Below are 17,695 nucleotides of genomic sequence, written 5' to 3'. Positions count from 1 at the left end.
GATTCACTCAGTGTCTGATGATTCACTCAGTGTCAGATGATTCACCCAGTGGCTGATGATTCACTCAGTGTCAGATGATTCACCCAGTGTCTGATGATTCACTCAGTGTCAGATGATTCACCCAATGTCTGATGATTCACCCAGTGTCTGATGATTCACCCAGTGTCTGATGATTCACTCAGTCTCTGATGATTCACCCAGTTTCAGATGATTAACTCAGTGTCTGATGATTCACTCAGTGTCAGATGATTCACCCAGTGTCTGATGATTCACTCAGTGTCTGATGATTCACCCAATGTCTGATGATTCACTCAGTGTCTGATGATTCACTCAGTCTCTGAAGATTCACCCAGTGTCTGATGATTCACTCAGTGTCAGATGATTCACCCAGTGTTTGATGATTCACCCAGTGTCTGATGATTCACCCAGTGTCAGACGATTCACCCAGTGTCTGATGATTCACCCAGTGTCTGATGATTCACTCAGTGTCAGATGATTCACCCAGTGTCTGATGATTCACCCAGTGTCTGATGATTCACTCAGTGTCAGATGATTCACCCAGTGTCTGATGATTCACCCAGTGTCAGATGATTCACCCAGTATCTGATGATTCACTCAGTGTCAGATGATTCACTCAGTGTCTAATGATTCACTCAGTGTCTGATGATTCACCCAGTGTCTGATGATTCACTCAGTGTCAGATGATTCACTCAGTGTCTGATGATTCACTCAGTTTCTGATGATTCATCCAGTGTCTGATGATTCACTCAGTGTCTGATGATTCATCCAGTGTCTGATGATTCATCCAGTGTCTGATGATTCACTCAGTTTCTGATGATTCACTCAGTGTCAGATGATTCACTGATTCACTCAGTGTCTGATGATTCACCCAGTGTCTGATGATTCACCCAGTGTCAGATGATTCACTGATTCACTCAGTGTCTGATGATTCACCCTGTGTCTGATGATTCACTCAGTGTCTGATGATTCACCCAGTGTCTGATGATTCACCCAGTGTCAGATGATTCATCCAGTGTCTGATGATTCACCCAGTGTCTGATGATTCATCCAGTGTCTGATGATTCACTCAGTTTCAGATGATTCACTCAGTGTCTGATGATTCACTCAGTGTCTGATGATTCACTCAGTGTCTGATGATTCATGTCAGATGATTCACTCAGTGTCTGATGATTCACTCAGTGTCTGATGATTCACTCAGTTTCAGATGATTCATCCAGTGTCTGATGATTCACTCAGTGTCTGATGATTCACCCAGTGTCTGATGATTCACCCAGTGTCTGATGATTCACTCAGTGTCTGATGATTCACTCAATCTCAGATGATTCACCCAGTGTCTGACTATTCTCCCAGTGCCTGATGATTCACTCAGTGTCTGATGATTCACTCAGTGTCTGATGATTCTGATGATTCACTCAGTGTCAGATGATTCACACATTGTCTGATGATTCACTCAGTGTCTGATGATTCACCCAGTGTCTGATGATTCTGATGATTCACTCAGTGTCTGATGATTCACCCAGTGTCTGATGATTCACCCAGTGTCTGATGATTCTGATGATTCACTCAGTGTCAGATGATTCACACATTGTCTGATGATTCACTCAGTGTCTGATGATTCACCCAGTGTCTGATGATTCTGATGATTCACTCAGTGTCTGATGATTCACCCAGTGTCTGATGATTCACTCAGTGTCTGATGATTCACTCAGTGTCAGATGATTAACCCAGTGTCTGATGATTCACTCAGTGTCTGATGATTCACCCAGTGTCAGATGATTCACCCAGTGTCAGATGATTCACCCAGTGTCTGATGATTCACTCGGTGTCTGATGACTCACTCAGTGTCAGATGATTCACTCAGTGTCTGATGATTCTGATGATTAACTCAGTGTCAGATGATTCACCCAGTGTCTGATGACTCACTCAGTGTCAGATGACTCACCCAGCGTCAGATGATTCACTCAGTGTCTGATGATTCTGATGATTAACTCAGTGTCAGATGATTCACCCAGTGTCAGATGATTCACTCAGTGTCTGATGATTCTGATGATTCACTCAGTGTCAGATGATTCACCCAGTGTCTGATGATTCTGATGATTCTCCCAGTGTCTGATGATTCACTCAGTGTCTGATGATTCACCCAGTGTCTGATGATTCACCCAGCGTCTGATGATTCACTCAGTGTCTGATGATTCTGATGATTCACCCAGTGTATGATGATTCACCCAGTGTCAGATGATGCACTCAGTGTCTGATGATTCACTCAGTGTCTGATGATTCACCCAGTGTCTGATGATTCACCCAGTGTCTGATGATTCACTCAGTGTCTGATGATTCACCCAGTGTCTGATGATTCACTCAGTGTCTGATGATTCACCCAGTGTCTGATGATTCACCGAGTGTCTGGTGATTCACCCAGTGTCTGATGATTCACTCAGTGTCTGATGATTCACTCAGTGTCTGATGATTCACCCAGTGTCTGATGATTCACCCAGTGTCTGATGATTCACTCAGTGTCTGATGATTCACCCAGTGTCTGATGATTCACCCAGTGTCTGATGATTCACCCAGTGTCGGATGATTCACCAAGTGTCGCATGATTCACCCAATGTCTGATGATTCACTCAGTGTCTGATGATTCACTCAGTGTCTGATGATTCACTCAGTGTCTGATGATTCACCCAGTGTCAGATGATTCACTCAGTGTCAGATGATTCACCCAGTGTCTGATGATTCACTCAGTGTCTGATGATTCACCCAATGTCTGATGATTCACTCAGTGTCTGATGATTCTGATGATTCACCCAGTGTCAGATGATTCACGCAGTGTCCGATGATTCACCCAGTGTCAGATGATTCACCCAGTGTCTGATGATTCACTCAGTGTCAGATGATTCACTCAGTGTCAGATGATTCACTCAGTGTCAGATGATTCACCCAGTGTCAGATGATTCACCCAGTGTCTGATGATTCACTCAGTGTCAGATGATTCACCCAGTGTCTGATGATTCACCCAGTGTCAGATGATTCACCCAGTGTCTGCTGATTCACTCAGTGTCTAATGATTCACTCAGTGTCTGATGATTCATCCAGTGTCTGATGATTCATTCAGTGTCCGATGATTCACCCAGTGTCCGATGATTCACCCAGTGTCTGATGATTCATCCAGTGTATGATGATTCACTCAGTTTCTGATGATTCACCCAGTGTCTGATGATTCACTCAGTGTCTGATGATTCACTCAGTGTCTGAAGATTCACTCAGTGTCTGATGATTCACTCAGTGTCTGATGATTCACTCAGTGTCTGTTGATTCACTCAGTGTCTGATGATTCACTCAGTGTCTGTTGATTCACCCAGTGTCTGATGATTCACCCAGTGTCTGATGATTCACTCAGTGTCTGATGATCCACCCAGTCTCTGATGATTCACTCAGTGTCTGATGATCCACCCAGTGTCTGATGATTCACCCAGTGTCTGATGATTCACTCAGTGTCTGATGATTCACCCAGTGTCTGATAATTCACCCAGTGTCTGATGATTCACCCAGTGTCTGATGATTCACTCAGTGTCAGATGATTCACCCAGTGTCTGATGATTCACTCAGTGTCTGATGATTCACCCAGTGTCTGATGATTCACCCAGTGTCAGATGATTCACCCAGTGTCTGATGATTCACTCAGTGTCTGATGATTCACCCAGTGTCAGATGATTCACCCAGTGTCTGATGATTCACTCAGTGTCTGATGATTCACCCAGTGTCAGATGATTCACTTAGTGTCTGATGATTCACCCAGTGTCAGATGATTCACCCAGTGTCAGATGATTCACCCAGTGTCAGATGATTCACCCAGTGTCAGATGATTCACCCAATGTCTGATGATTCACCCAGTGTCTGATGATTCACCCAGTGTCTGATGATTCACCCAGTGTCAGATGATTCACCCAGTGTCTGATGATTCACTCAGTGTCTGATGATTCACTCAGTGTCTGATGATTCACCCAGTTTCTGATGATTCACTCAGTGCCTGATGATTCACTCAGTGTCTGATGATTCACCCAATGTCTGATGACTCACCCAGTGTCTGATGATTCACTCAGTGTCTGATGATTCACTCAGTATCAGATGATTAACCCAGTGTCTGATGATTCACTCAGTGCCTGATGGTTCACTCAGTGTCTGATGATTCATCCAGTGTCTGATGATTCACTCAGTGTCTGATGATTCACTCAGTTTCAGATGATTCACCCAGTGTCTGATGATTCACTCAGTGTCTGATGATTCACGCAGTGTCTGATGATTCACTCAGTGTCTGATGATTCACTCAGTGTCAGATGATTCACTCAGTGTCTGATGATTCATCCAGTGTCTGATGATTCATCCAGTGTCTGATGATTCACTCAGTGTCTGATGATTCATCCAGTGTCTGATGATTCATCCAGTGTCTGATGATTCACTCAGTGTCTGATGATTCACTCAGTGTCTGATGATTCACTCAGTGTCTGATGATTCACCCAGTGTCTGATGATTCACTCAGTGTCTGACGATTCACTCAGTGTCTGATGATTCACTCAGTGTCTGATGATTCATCCAGTGTCTGATGATTCACTCAGTTTCTGATGATTCACCCAGTGTCTGATGATTCACTCAGTTTCTGATGATTCACCCAGTGTCTGATGATTCACCCAGTGTCTGATGATTCACCCAGTGTCTGATGATTCACTCAGTGTCTGATGATTCACTCAGTGTCTGATGATTCACCCAGTTTCTGATGATTCACTCAGTGCCTGATGATTCACTCAGTGTCTGATGATTCACCCAATGTCTGATGACTCACCCAGTGTCTGATGATTCACTCAGTGTCTGATGATTCACTCAGTATCAGATGATTAACCCAGTGTCTGATGATTCACTCAGTGCCTGATGGTTCACTCAGTGTCTGATGATTCATCCAGTGTCTGATGATTCACTCAGTGTCTGATGATTCACTCAGTTTCAGATGATTCACCCAGTGTCTGATGATTCACTCAGTGTCTGATGATTCACGCAGTGTCTGATGATTCACTCAGTGTCTGATGATTCACTCAGTGTCAGATGATTCACTCAGTGTCTGATGATTCATCCAGTGTCTGATGATTCATCCAGTGTCTGATGATTCACTCAGTGTCTGATGATTCATCCAGTGTCTGATGATTCATCCAGTGTCTGATGATTCACTCAGTGTCTGATGATTCACTCAGTGTCTGATGATTCACTCAGTGTCTGATGATTCACCCAATGTCTGATGATTCACCCAGTGTCTGATGATTCACTCAGTGTCTGACGATTCACTCAGTGTCTGATGATTCACTCAGTGTCTGATGATTCATCCAGTGTCTGATGATTCACTCAGTTTCTGATGATTCACCCAGTGTCTGATGATTCACTCAGTTTCTGATGATTCACCCAGTGTCTGATGATTCACCCAGTGTCTGATGATTCACTCAGTGTCTGATGATTCACCCAGTGTCTGATGATTCACTCAGTGTCTGATGATTCACCCAGTGTCTGATGATTCACTCAGTGTCTGATGATTCACCCAGTGTCTGATGATTCACCCAGTGTCTGATGATTCACCCAGTGTCTGATGATTCTCTCAGTGCCTGATGATTCACTCAGTGTCTGATGATTCACCCAGTGTCTGATGATTCACTCAGTGCCTGATGATTCACCCAGTGTCTGATGATTCACTCAGTGCCTGATGATTCACTCAGTGTCTGATGATTCACCCAGTGTCTGATGATTCACTCAGTGTCTGATGATTCACTCAGCGTCTAATGATTTACTCAGTGTCTGATGATTCACTCAGTGTCTGATGATTCACTCAGTTTCAGATGATTAACCAGTGTCTGATGATTCACCCAGTGTCTGATGATTCACCCAGTGTCTGATGATTCACTCAGTGTCTGATGATTCACTCAGTATCAGATGATTCACCCAGTGTCTGATGATTCACTCAGTGCCTGATGATTCACTCAGTGTCTGATGATTCACTCAGTGTCTGATGATTCACTCAGTTTCAGATGATTCACCCAGTGTCTGATGATTCACTCAGTGCCTGATGATTCACTCAGTGTCTGATGATTCATCCAGTGTCTGATGATTCACTCAGTGTCTGATGATTCACTCAGTTTCAGATGATTCACTCAGTTTCAGATGATTCACCCAGTGTCTGATGATTCACTCAGTGTCTGATGATTCACTCAGTGTCTGATGATTCACTCAGTGTCTGATGATTCACTCAGTGTCTGATGACTCACTCAGTGTCTGATGATTCATCCAGTGTCTGATGATTCATCCAGTGTCTGATGATTCACTCAGTGTCTGATGATTCACTCAGTGTCTGATGATTCATCCAGTGTCTGATGATTCACTCAGTGTCTGATGATTCACTCAGTGTCTGATGATTCATCCAGTGTCTGATGATTCACCCAGTGTCAGATGATTCACTCAGTTTGTGATGATTCACTCAGTGTCTGATGATTCACCCAGTGTCAGATGATTCACTCAGTTTCTGATGATTCACTCAGTTTCTGATGATTCACTCAGTTTCTGATGATTCACCCAGTGTCTGATGATTCACTCAGTTTCTGATGATTCATCCAGTGTCAGATGATTCACCCAGTGTCAGATGATTCACTCAGTGTCTGATGATTCACTCAGTGTCTGATGATTCACTCAGTGTCTGATGATTCACTCAGTGTCTGATGATTCACCCAGTTTCTGATGATTCACTCAGTGTCTGATGATTCACTCAGTGTCTGATGATTCACCCAATGTCTGATGATTCACCCAGTGTCTGATGGTTCACCCAGTGTCTGATGGTTCACTCAGTGTCTGATGATTCACTCAGTATCAGATGATTAACCCAGTATCTGATGATTCACTCAGTGCCTGATGATTCACTCAGTGTCTGATGATTCACTCAGTATCAGATGATTAACCCAGTGTCTGATGATTCACTCAGTGCCTGATGATTCACTCAGTGTCTGATGATTCACTCAGTATCAGATGATTAACCCAGTGTCTGATGATTCACCCAGTGTCTGATGATTCACTCAGTGTCTGATGATTCACTCAGTGTCTGATGATTCACTCAGTGTCTGATGATTCACCCAGTTTCTGATGATTCACTCAGTGTCTGATGATTCACTCAGTGTCTGATGATTCACCCAATGTCTGATGATTCACCCAGTGTCTGATGGTTCACTCAGTGTCTGATGATTCACTCAGTATCAGATGATTAACCCAGTGTCTGATGATTCACTCAGTGCCTGATGATTCACTCAGTGTCTGATGATTCACTCAGTGTCTGATGATTCACTCAGTTTCAGATGATTCACCCAGTGTCTGATGATTCACTCAGTGTCTGATGATTCACCCAGTGTCTGATGATTCACTCAGTGTCTGATGATTCACTCAGTGTCAGATGATTCACTCAGTGTCTGATGATTCACTCAGTGTCTGATGATTCACTCAGTGTCTGATGATTCATTCAGTGTCTGATGATTCATCCAGTGTCTGATGATTCACTCAGTGTCTGATGATTCATCCAGTGTCTGATGATTCATCCAGTGTCTGATGATTCACTCAGCGTCTGATGATTCACTCAGTGTCTGATGATTCACCCAGTGTCTGATGATTCACTCAGTGTCTGACGATTCACGCAGTGTCTGATGATTCACTCAGTGTCTGATGATTCATCCAGTGTCTGATGATTCACTCAGTTTCTGATGATTCACCCAGTGTCTGATGATTCACTCAGTTTCTGATGATTCACCCAGTGTCTGATGATTCACCCAGTGTCTGATGATTCACCCAGTGTCTGATGATTCACTCAGTGTCTGATGATTCACCCAGTGTCTCATGATTCACTCAGTGTCTGATGATTCACCCAGTGTCTGATGATTCACCCAGTGTCTGATGATTCACTCAGTGCCTGATGATTCACTCAGTGTCTGATGATTCACCCAGTGTCTGATGATTCACTCAGTGCCTGATGATTCACCCAGTGTCTGATGATTCACTCAGTGCCTGATGATTCACTCAGTGTCTGATGATTCACCCAGTGTCTGATGATTCACTCAGTGTCTGATGATTCACTCAGCGTCTAATGATTTACTCAGTGTCTGATGATTCACTCAGTGTCTGATGATTCACTCAGTTTCAGATGATTAACCAGTGTCTGATGATTCACCCAGTGTCTGATGATTCACCCAGTGTCTGATGATTCACTCAGTGTCTGATGATTCACTCAGTATCAGATGATTCACCCAGTGTCTGATGATACACTCAGTGCCTGATGATTCACTCAGTTTCTGATGATTCACTCAGTGTCTGATGATTCACTCAGTATCAGATGATTCACCCAGTGTCTGATGATTCACTCAGTGCCTGATGATTCACTCAGTGTCTGATGATTCACTCAGTGTCTGATGATTCACTCAGTTTCAGATGATTCACTCAGTTTCAGATGATTCACCCAGTGTCTGATGATTCACTCAGTGTCTGATGATTCTTTCAGTGTCAGATGATTCACTCAGTGTCTGATGATTCACTCAGTGTCTGATGATTCACTCAGTGTCTGATGATTCACTCAGTGTCTGATGATTCATCCAGTGTCTGATGATTCACTCAGTGTCTGATGATTCATCCAGTGTCTGATGATTCACTCAGTGTCTGATGATTCACTCAGTGTCTGATGATTCATCCAGTGTCTGATGATTCACCCAGTGTCAGATGATTCACTCAGTTTCTGATGATTCACTCAGTGTCTGATGATTCACTCAGTGTCAGATGATTCACTCAGTTTCTGATGATTCACTCAGTTTCTGATGATTCACTCAGTGTCAGATGATTCACTCAGTGTCTGATGATTCGCCCAGTGTCTGATAATTCACCCAGTGTCTGATGATTCACTCAGTGTCTGATTTTCCCCCAGTGTCTGATGATTCACTCAGTGTCTGATGATTCACCCAGTGTCTGATGATTCACTCAGTGTCTGATGATTCACTCAGTTTCTGATGATTCACTCAGTGTCTGATGATTCACTCAGTTTCTGATGATTCACTCAGTGTCAGATGATTCACTCAGTGTCAGATGATTCACTCAGTGTCTAATGATTCAGTCAGTGTCTGATGATTCACCCAGTGTCTGATGATTCACCCAGTGTCAGATGATTCACTCAGTGTCAGATGATTCACTCAGTGTCTGATGATTCACTCAGTTTCTGATGATTCATCCAGTGCCTGATGATTCACTCAGTGTCTGATGATTCATCCAGTGTCTGATGATTCACCCAGTGTCTGATGATTCACCCAGTGTCAGATGATTCACTCAGTTTCTGATGATTCACTCAGTGTCAGATGATTCACTGATTCACTCAGTGTCTGATGATTCATCCAGTGTCTGATGATTCACCCAGTGTCTGATGATTCACTCAGTGTCTGATGATTCACTCAGTGTCTGATGATTCATTCAGTGTCTGATGATTCATCCAGTGTCTGATGATTCACTCAGTGTCTGATGATTCATCCAGTGTCTGATGATTCATCCAGTGTCTGATGATTCACTCAGTGTCTGATGATTCACTCAGTGTCTGATGATTCACCCAGTGTCTGATGATTCACTCAGTGTCTGACGATTCACGCAGTGTCTGATGATTCACTCAGTGTCTGATGATTCATCCAGTGTCTGATGATTCACTCAGTTTCTGATGATTCACCCAGTGTCTGATGATTCACTCAGTTTCTGATGATTCACCCAGTGTCTGATGATTCACCCAGTGTCTGATGATTCACCCAGTGTCTGATGATTCACTCAGTGTCTGATGATTCACCCAGTGTCTCATGATTCACTCAGTGTCTGATGATTCACCCAGTGTCTGATGATTCACCCAGTGTCTGATGATTCACTCAGTGCCTGATGATTCACTCAGTGTCTGATGATTCACCCAGTGTCTGATGATTCACTCAGTGCCTGATGATTCACCCAGTGTCTGATGATTCACTCAGTGCCTGATGATTCACTCAGTGTCTGATGATTCACCCAGTGTCTGATGATTCACTCAGTGTCTGATGATTCACTCAGCGTCTAATGATTTACTCAGTGTCTGATGATTCACTCAGTGTCTGATGATTCACTCAGTTTCAGATGATTAACCAGTGTCTGATGATTCACCCAGTGTCTGATGATTCACCCAGTGTCTGATGATTCACTCAGTGTCTGATGATTCACTCAGTATCAGATGATTCACCCAGTGTCTGATGATACACTCAGTGCCTGATGATTCACTCAGTTTCTGATGATTCACTCAGTGTCTGATGATTCACTCAGTATCAGATGATTCACCCAGTGTCTGATGATTCACTCAGTGCCTGATGATTCACTCAGTGTCTGATGATTCACTCAGTTTCAGATGATTCACTCAGTTTCAGATGATTCACCCAGTGTCTGATGATTCACTCAGTGTCTGATGATTCATTCAGTGTCAGATGATTCACTCAGTGTCTGATGATTCACTCAGTGTCTGATGATTCACTCAGTGTCTGATGATTCACTCAGTGTCTGATGATTCATCCAGTGTCTGATGATTCATCCAGTGTCTGATGATTCACTCAGTGTCTGATGATTCATCCAGTGTCTGATGATTCACTCAGTGTCTGATGATTCACTCAGTGTCTGATGATTCATCCAGTGTCTGATGATTCACCCAGTGTCAGATGATTCACTCAGTTTCTGATGATTCACTCAGTGTCTGATGATTCACCCAGTGTCAGATGATTCACTCAGTTTCTGATGATTCACTCAGTTTCTGATGATTCACTCAGTGTCAGATAATTCAATCAGTGTCTGATGATTCACCCAGTGTCTGATAATTCACCCAGTGTCTGATGATTCACACAGTGTCTGATTTTCCCCCAGTGTCTGATGATTCACTCAGTGTCTGATGATTCACCCAGTGTCTGATGATTCACTCAGTGTCTGATGATTCACTCAGTTTCTGATGATTCACTCAGTGTCTGATGATTCACTCAGTTTCTGATGATTCACTCAGTGTCAGATGATTCACTCAGTGTCAGATGATTCACTCAGTGTCTAATGATTCAGTCAGTGTCTGATGATTCACCCAGTGTCTGATGATTCACCCAGTGTCAGATGATTCACTCAGTGTCAGATGATTCACTCAGTGTCTGATGATTCACTCAGTTTCTGATGATTCATCCAGTGCCTGATGATTCACTCAGTGTCTGATGATTCATCCAGTGTCTGATGATTCACCCAGTGTCTGATGATTCACCCAGTGTCAGATGATTAACTCAGTTTCTGATGATTCACTCAGTGTCAGATGATTCACTGATTCACTCAGTGTCTGATGATTCATCCAGTGTCTGATGATTCACCCAGTGTCTGATGATTCACCCAGTGTCTGATGATTCACACAGTGTCAGAGGATTCACTCAGTGTCAGATGATTCACTGATTCACTCAGTGTCTGATGATTCACTCAGTGTCTGATGATTCACCCAGTGTCTGATGATTCACCCAGTGTCAGATGATTCACCCAGTGTCTGATGATTCATCCAGTGTCTGATGATTCACTCAGTTTCAGATGATTCATCCAGTGTCTGATGATTCACTCAGTGTCTGATGATTCACTCAGTGTCTGATGATTCACTCAGTGTCTGATGATTCACTCAGTGTCTGATGATTCACCCAATGTCTGATGATTCACCCAGTGTCTGATGGTTCACCCAGTGTCTGATGGTTCACTCAGTGTCTGATGATTCACTCAGTATCAGATGATTAACCCAGTATCTGATGATTCACTCAGTGCCTGATGATTCACTCAGTGTCTGATGATTCACTCAGTATCAGATGATTAACCCAGTGTCTGATGATTCACTCAGTGCCTGATGATTCACTCAGTGTCTGATGATTCACTCAGTATCAGATGATTAACCCAGTGTCTGATGATTCACCCAGTGTCTGATGATTCACTCAGTGTCTGATGATTCACTCAGTGTCTGATGATTCACTCAGTGTCTGATGATTCACCCAGTTTCTGATGATTCACTCAGTGTCTGATGATTCACTCAGTGTCTGATGATTCACCCAATGTCTGATGATTCACCCAGTGTCTGATGGTTCACTCAGTGTCTGATGATTCACTCAGTATCAGATGATTAACCCAGTGTCTGATGATTCACTCAGTGCCTGATGATTCACTCAGTGTCTGATGATTCACTCAGTGTCTGATGATTCACTCAGTTTCAGATGATTCACCCAGTGTCTGATGATTCACTCAGTGTCTGATGATTCACCCAGTGTCTGATGATTCACTCAGTGTCTGATGATTCACTCAGTGTCAGATGATTCACTCAGTGTCTGATGATTCACTCAGTGTCTGATGATTCACTCAGTGTCTGATGATTCATTCAGTGTCTGATGATTCATCCAGTGTCTGATGATTCACTCAGTGTCTGATGATTCATCCAGTGTCTGATGATTCATCCAGTGTCTGATGATTCACTCAGCGTCTGATGATTCACTCAGTGTCTGATGATTCACCCAGTGTCTGATGATTCACTCAGTGTCTGACGATTCACGCAGTGTCTGATGATTCACTCAGTGTCTGATGATTCATCCAGTGTCTGATGATTCACTCAGTTTCTGATGTTTCACCCAGTGTCTGATGATTCACTCAGTTTCTGATGATTCACCCAGTGTCTGATGATTCACCCAGTGTCTGATGATTCACCCAGTGTCTGATGATTCACTCAGTGTCTGATGATTCACCCAGTGTCTCATGATTCACTCAGTGTCTGATGATTCACCCAGTGTCTGATGATTCACCCAGTGTCTGATGATTCACTCAGTGCCTGATGATTCACTCAGTGTCTGATGATTCACCCAGTGTCTGATGATTCACTCAGTGCCTGATGATTCACCCAGTGTCTGATGATTCACTCAGTGCCTGATGATTCACTCAGTGTCTGATGATTCACCCAGTGTCTGATGATTCACTCAGTGTCTGATGATTCACTCAGCGTCTAATGATTTACTCAGTGTCTGATGATTCACTCAGTGTCTGATGATTCACTCAGTTTCAGATGATTAACCAGTGTCTGATGATTCACCCAGTGTCTGATGATTCACCCAGTGTCTGATGATTCACTCAGTGTCTGATGATTCACTCAGTATCAGATGATTCACCCAGTGTCTGATGATACACTCAGTGTCTGATGATTCACTCAGTATCAGATGATTCACCCAGTGTCTGATGATTCACTCAGTGCCTGATGATTCACTCAGTGTCTGATGATTCATCCAGTGTCTGATGATTCACTCAGTGTCTGATGATTCACTCAGTTTCAGATGATTCACTCAGTTTCAGATGATTCACCCAGTGTCTGATGATTCACTCAGTGTCTGATGATTCATTCAGTGTCAGATGATTCACTCAGTGTCTGATGATTCACTCAGTGTCTGATGATTCACTCAGTGTCTGATGATTCACTCAGTGTCTGATGATTCATCCAGTGTCTGATGATTCACTCAGTGTCTGATGATTCATCCAGTGTCTGATGATTCACTCAGTGTCTGATGATTCACTCAGTGTCTGATGATTCATCCAGTGTCTGATGATTCACCCAGTGTCAGATGATTCACTCAGTTTCTGATGATTCACTCAGTGTCTGATGATTCACCCAGTGTCAGATGATTCACTCAGTTTCTGATGATTCACTCAGTTTCTGATGATTCACTCAGTGTCAGATGATTCACTCAGTGTCTGATGATTCACCCAGTGTCTGATAATTCACCCAGTGTCTGATGATTCACTCAGTGTCTGATTTTCCCCCAGTGTCTGATGATTCACTCAGTGTCTGATGATTCACCCAGTGTCTGATGATTCACTCAGTGTCTGATGATTCACTCAGTTTCTGATGATTCACTCAGTGTCTGATGATTCACTCAGTTTCTGATGATTCACTCAGTGTCAGATGATTCACTCAGTGTCAGATGATTCACTCAGTGTCTAATGATTCAGTCAGTGTCTGATGATTCACCCAGTGTCTGATGATTCACCCAGTGTCAGATGATTCACTCAGTGTCAGATGATTCACTCAGTGTCTGATGATTCACTCAGTTTCTGATGATTCATCCAGTGCCTGATGATTCACTCAGTGTCTGATGATTCATCCAGTGTCTGATGATTCACCCAGTGTCTGATGATTCACCCAGTGTCAGATGATTCACTCAGTTTCTGATGATTCACTCAGTGTCAGATGATTCACTGATTCACTCAGTGTCTGATGATTCATCCAGTGTCTGATGATTCACCCAGTGTCTGATGATTCACTCAGTGTCTGATGATTCACTCAGTGTCTGATGATTCATTCAGTGTCTGATGATTCATCCAGTGTCTGATGATTCACTCAGTGTCTGATGATTCATCCAGTGTCTGATGATTCACTCAGTGTCTGATGATTCACTCAGTGTCTGATGATTCACCCAGTGTCTGATGATTCACTCAGTGTCTGACGATTCACGCAGTGTCTGATGATTCACTCAGTGTCTGATGATTCATCCAGTGTCTGATGATTCACTCAGTTTCTGATGATTCACCCAGTGTCTGATGATTCACTCAGTTTCTGATGATTCACCCAGTGTCTGATGATTCACCCAGTGTCTGATGATTCACTCAGTGTCTGATGATTCACCCAGTGTCTCATGATTCACTCAGTGTCTGATGATTCACCCAGTGTCTGATGATTCACCCAGTGTCTGATGATTCACTCAGTGCCTGATGATTCACTCAGTGTCTGATGATTCACCCAGTGTCTGATGATTCACTCAGTGCCTGATGATTCACCCAGTGTCTGATGATTCACTCAGTGCCTGATGATTCACTCAGTGTCTGATGATTCACCCAGTGTCTGATGATTCACTCAGTGTCTGATGATTCACTCAGCGTCTAATGATTTACTCAGTGTCTGATGATTCACTCAGTGTCTGATGATTCACTCAGTTTCAGATGATTAACCAGTGTCTGATGATTCACCCAGTGTCTGATGATTCACCCAGTGTCTGATGATTCACTCAGTGTCTGATGATTCACTCAGTATCAGATGATTCACCCAGTGTCTGATGATACACTCAGTGCCTGATGATTCACTCAGTTTCTGATGATTCACTCAGTGTCTGATGATTCACTCAGTATCAGATGATTCACCCAGTGTCTGATGATTCACTCAGTGCCTGATGATTCACTCAGTGTCTGATGATTCATCCAGTGTCTGATGATTCACTCAGTGTCTGATGATTCACTCAGTTTCAGATGATTCACTCAGTTTCAGATGATTCACCCAGTGTCTGATGATTCACTCAGTGTCTGATGATTCATTCAGTGTCAGATGATTCACTCAGTGTCTGATGATTCACTCAGTGTCTGATGATTCACTCAGTGTCTGATGATTCACTCAGTGTCTGATGATTCATCCAGTGTCTGATGATTCATCCAGTGTCTGATGATTCACTCAGTGTCTGATGATTCATCCAGTGTCTGATGATTCACTCAGTGTCTGATGATTCACTCAGTGTCTGATGATTCATCCAGTGTCTGATGATTCACCCAGTGTCAGATGATTCACTCAGTTTCTGATGATTCACTCAGTGTCTGATGATTCACCCAGTGTCAGATGATTCACTCAGTTTCTGATGATTCACTCAGTTTCTGATGATTCACTCAGTGTCAGATAATTCACTCAGTGTCTGATGATTCACCCAGTGTCTGATAATTCACCCAGTGTCTGATGATTCACACAGTGTCTGATTTTCCCCCAGTGTCTGATGATTCACTCAGTGTCTGATGATTCACCCAGTGTCTGATGATTCACTCAGTGTCTGATGATTCACTCAGTTTCTGATGATTCACTCAGTGTCTGATGATTCACTCAGTTTCTGATGATTCACTCAGTGTCAGATGATTCACTCAGTGTCAGATGATTCACTCAGTGTCTAATGATTCAGTCAGTGTCTGATGATTCACCCAGTGTCTGATGATTCACCCAGTGTCAGATGATTCACTCAGTGTCAGATGATTCACTCAGTGTCTGATGATTCACTCAGTTTCTGATGATTCTTCCAGTGCCTGATGATTCACTCAGTGTCTGATGATTCATCCAGTGTCTGATGATTCACCCAGTGTCTGATGATTCACCCAGTGTCAGATGATTCACTCAGTTTCTGATGATTCACTCAGTGTCAGATGATTCACTGATTCACTCAGTGTCTGATGATTCATCCAGTGTCTGATGATTCACCCAGTGTCTGATGATTCACCCAGTGTCTGATGATTCACACAGTGTCAGAGGATTCACTCAGTGTCAGATGATTCACTGATTCACTCAGTGTCTGATGATTCACTCAGTGTCTGATGATTCACCCAGTGTCTGATGATTCACCCAGTGTCAGATGATTCACCCAGAGTCTGATGATTCATCCAGTGTCTGATGATTCACTCAGTTTCAGATGATTCATCCAGTGTCTGATGATTCACTCAGTGTCTGATGATTCACTCAGTGTCTGATGATTCATGTCAGATGATTCACTCAGTGTCTGATGATTCACTCAGTGTCTGATGATTCACCCAGTGTCTGATGTTTCACACAGTGTCTGATGATTCACTCAATCTCAGATGATTCACCCAGTGTCTGACTATTCTCCCAGTGCCTGATGATTCACTCAGTGTCTGATGATTCACTCAGTGTCTGATGATTCACCCAGTGTCTGATGATTCTGATGATTCACTCAGTGTCAGATGATTCACCCAGTGTCTGATGATTCACTTAGTGTCTGATGATTCACCCAGTGTCTGATGATTCTGATGATTCACTCAGTGTCTGATGATTCACTCAGTGTCTGATGATTCACTCAGTGTCTGATGATTCACCCAGTGTCAGATGATTCACCCAGTGTCTGATGATTCACTCAGTGTCAGATGATTCACCCAGTGTCTGATGATTCACTCAGTGTCTGATGATTCACTCAGTGTCAGATGATTCACCCAGTGTCTGATGATTCACCCAGTGTCAGATGATTCACCCAGTGTCTGCTGATTCACTCAGTGTCTAATGATTCACTCAGTGTCTGATGATTCATCCAGTGTCTGATGATTCATTCAGTGTCCGATGATTCACCCAGTGTCCGATGATTCACCCAGTGTCTGATGATTCACCCAGTGTCTGATGATTCATCCAGTGTATGATGATTCACTCAGTTTCTGATGATTCACCCAGTGTCTGATGATTCACTCAGTTTCTGATGATTCACTCAGTGTCTGATGATTCACTCAGTGTCTGATGATTCACTCAGTGTCTGTTGATTCACCCAGTGTCTGATGATTCACCCAGTGTCTGATGATTCACTCAGTGTCTGATGATCCACCCAGTCTCTGATGATTCACTCAGTGTCTGATGATCCACCCAGTGTCTGATGATTCACCCAGTGTCTGATGATTCACTCAGTGTCTGATGATTCACCCAGTGTCTGATAATTCACCCAGTGTCTGATGATTCACCCAGTGTCTGATGATTCACTCAGTGTCAGATGATTCACCCAGTGTCTGATGATTC

This window comes from Pristiophorus japonicus, chromosome 11, assembly GCF_044704955.1.
Source record: "Pristiophorus japonicus isolate sPriJap1 chromosome 11, sPriJap1.hap1, whole genome shotgun sequence".
Taxonomy (NCBI): domain Eukaryota; kingdom Metazoa; phylum Chordata; class Chondrichthyes; family Pristiophoridae; genus Pristiophorus; species Pristiophorus japonicus.
The sequence above is the reverse complement of the archived record's forward strand: the minus strand, read 5'-3'. Positions refer to the sequence as shown.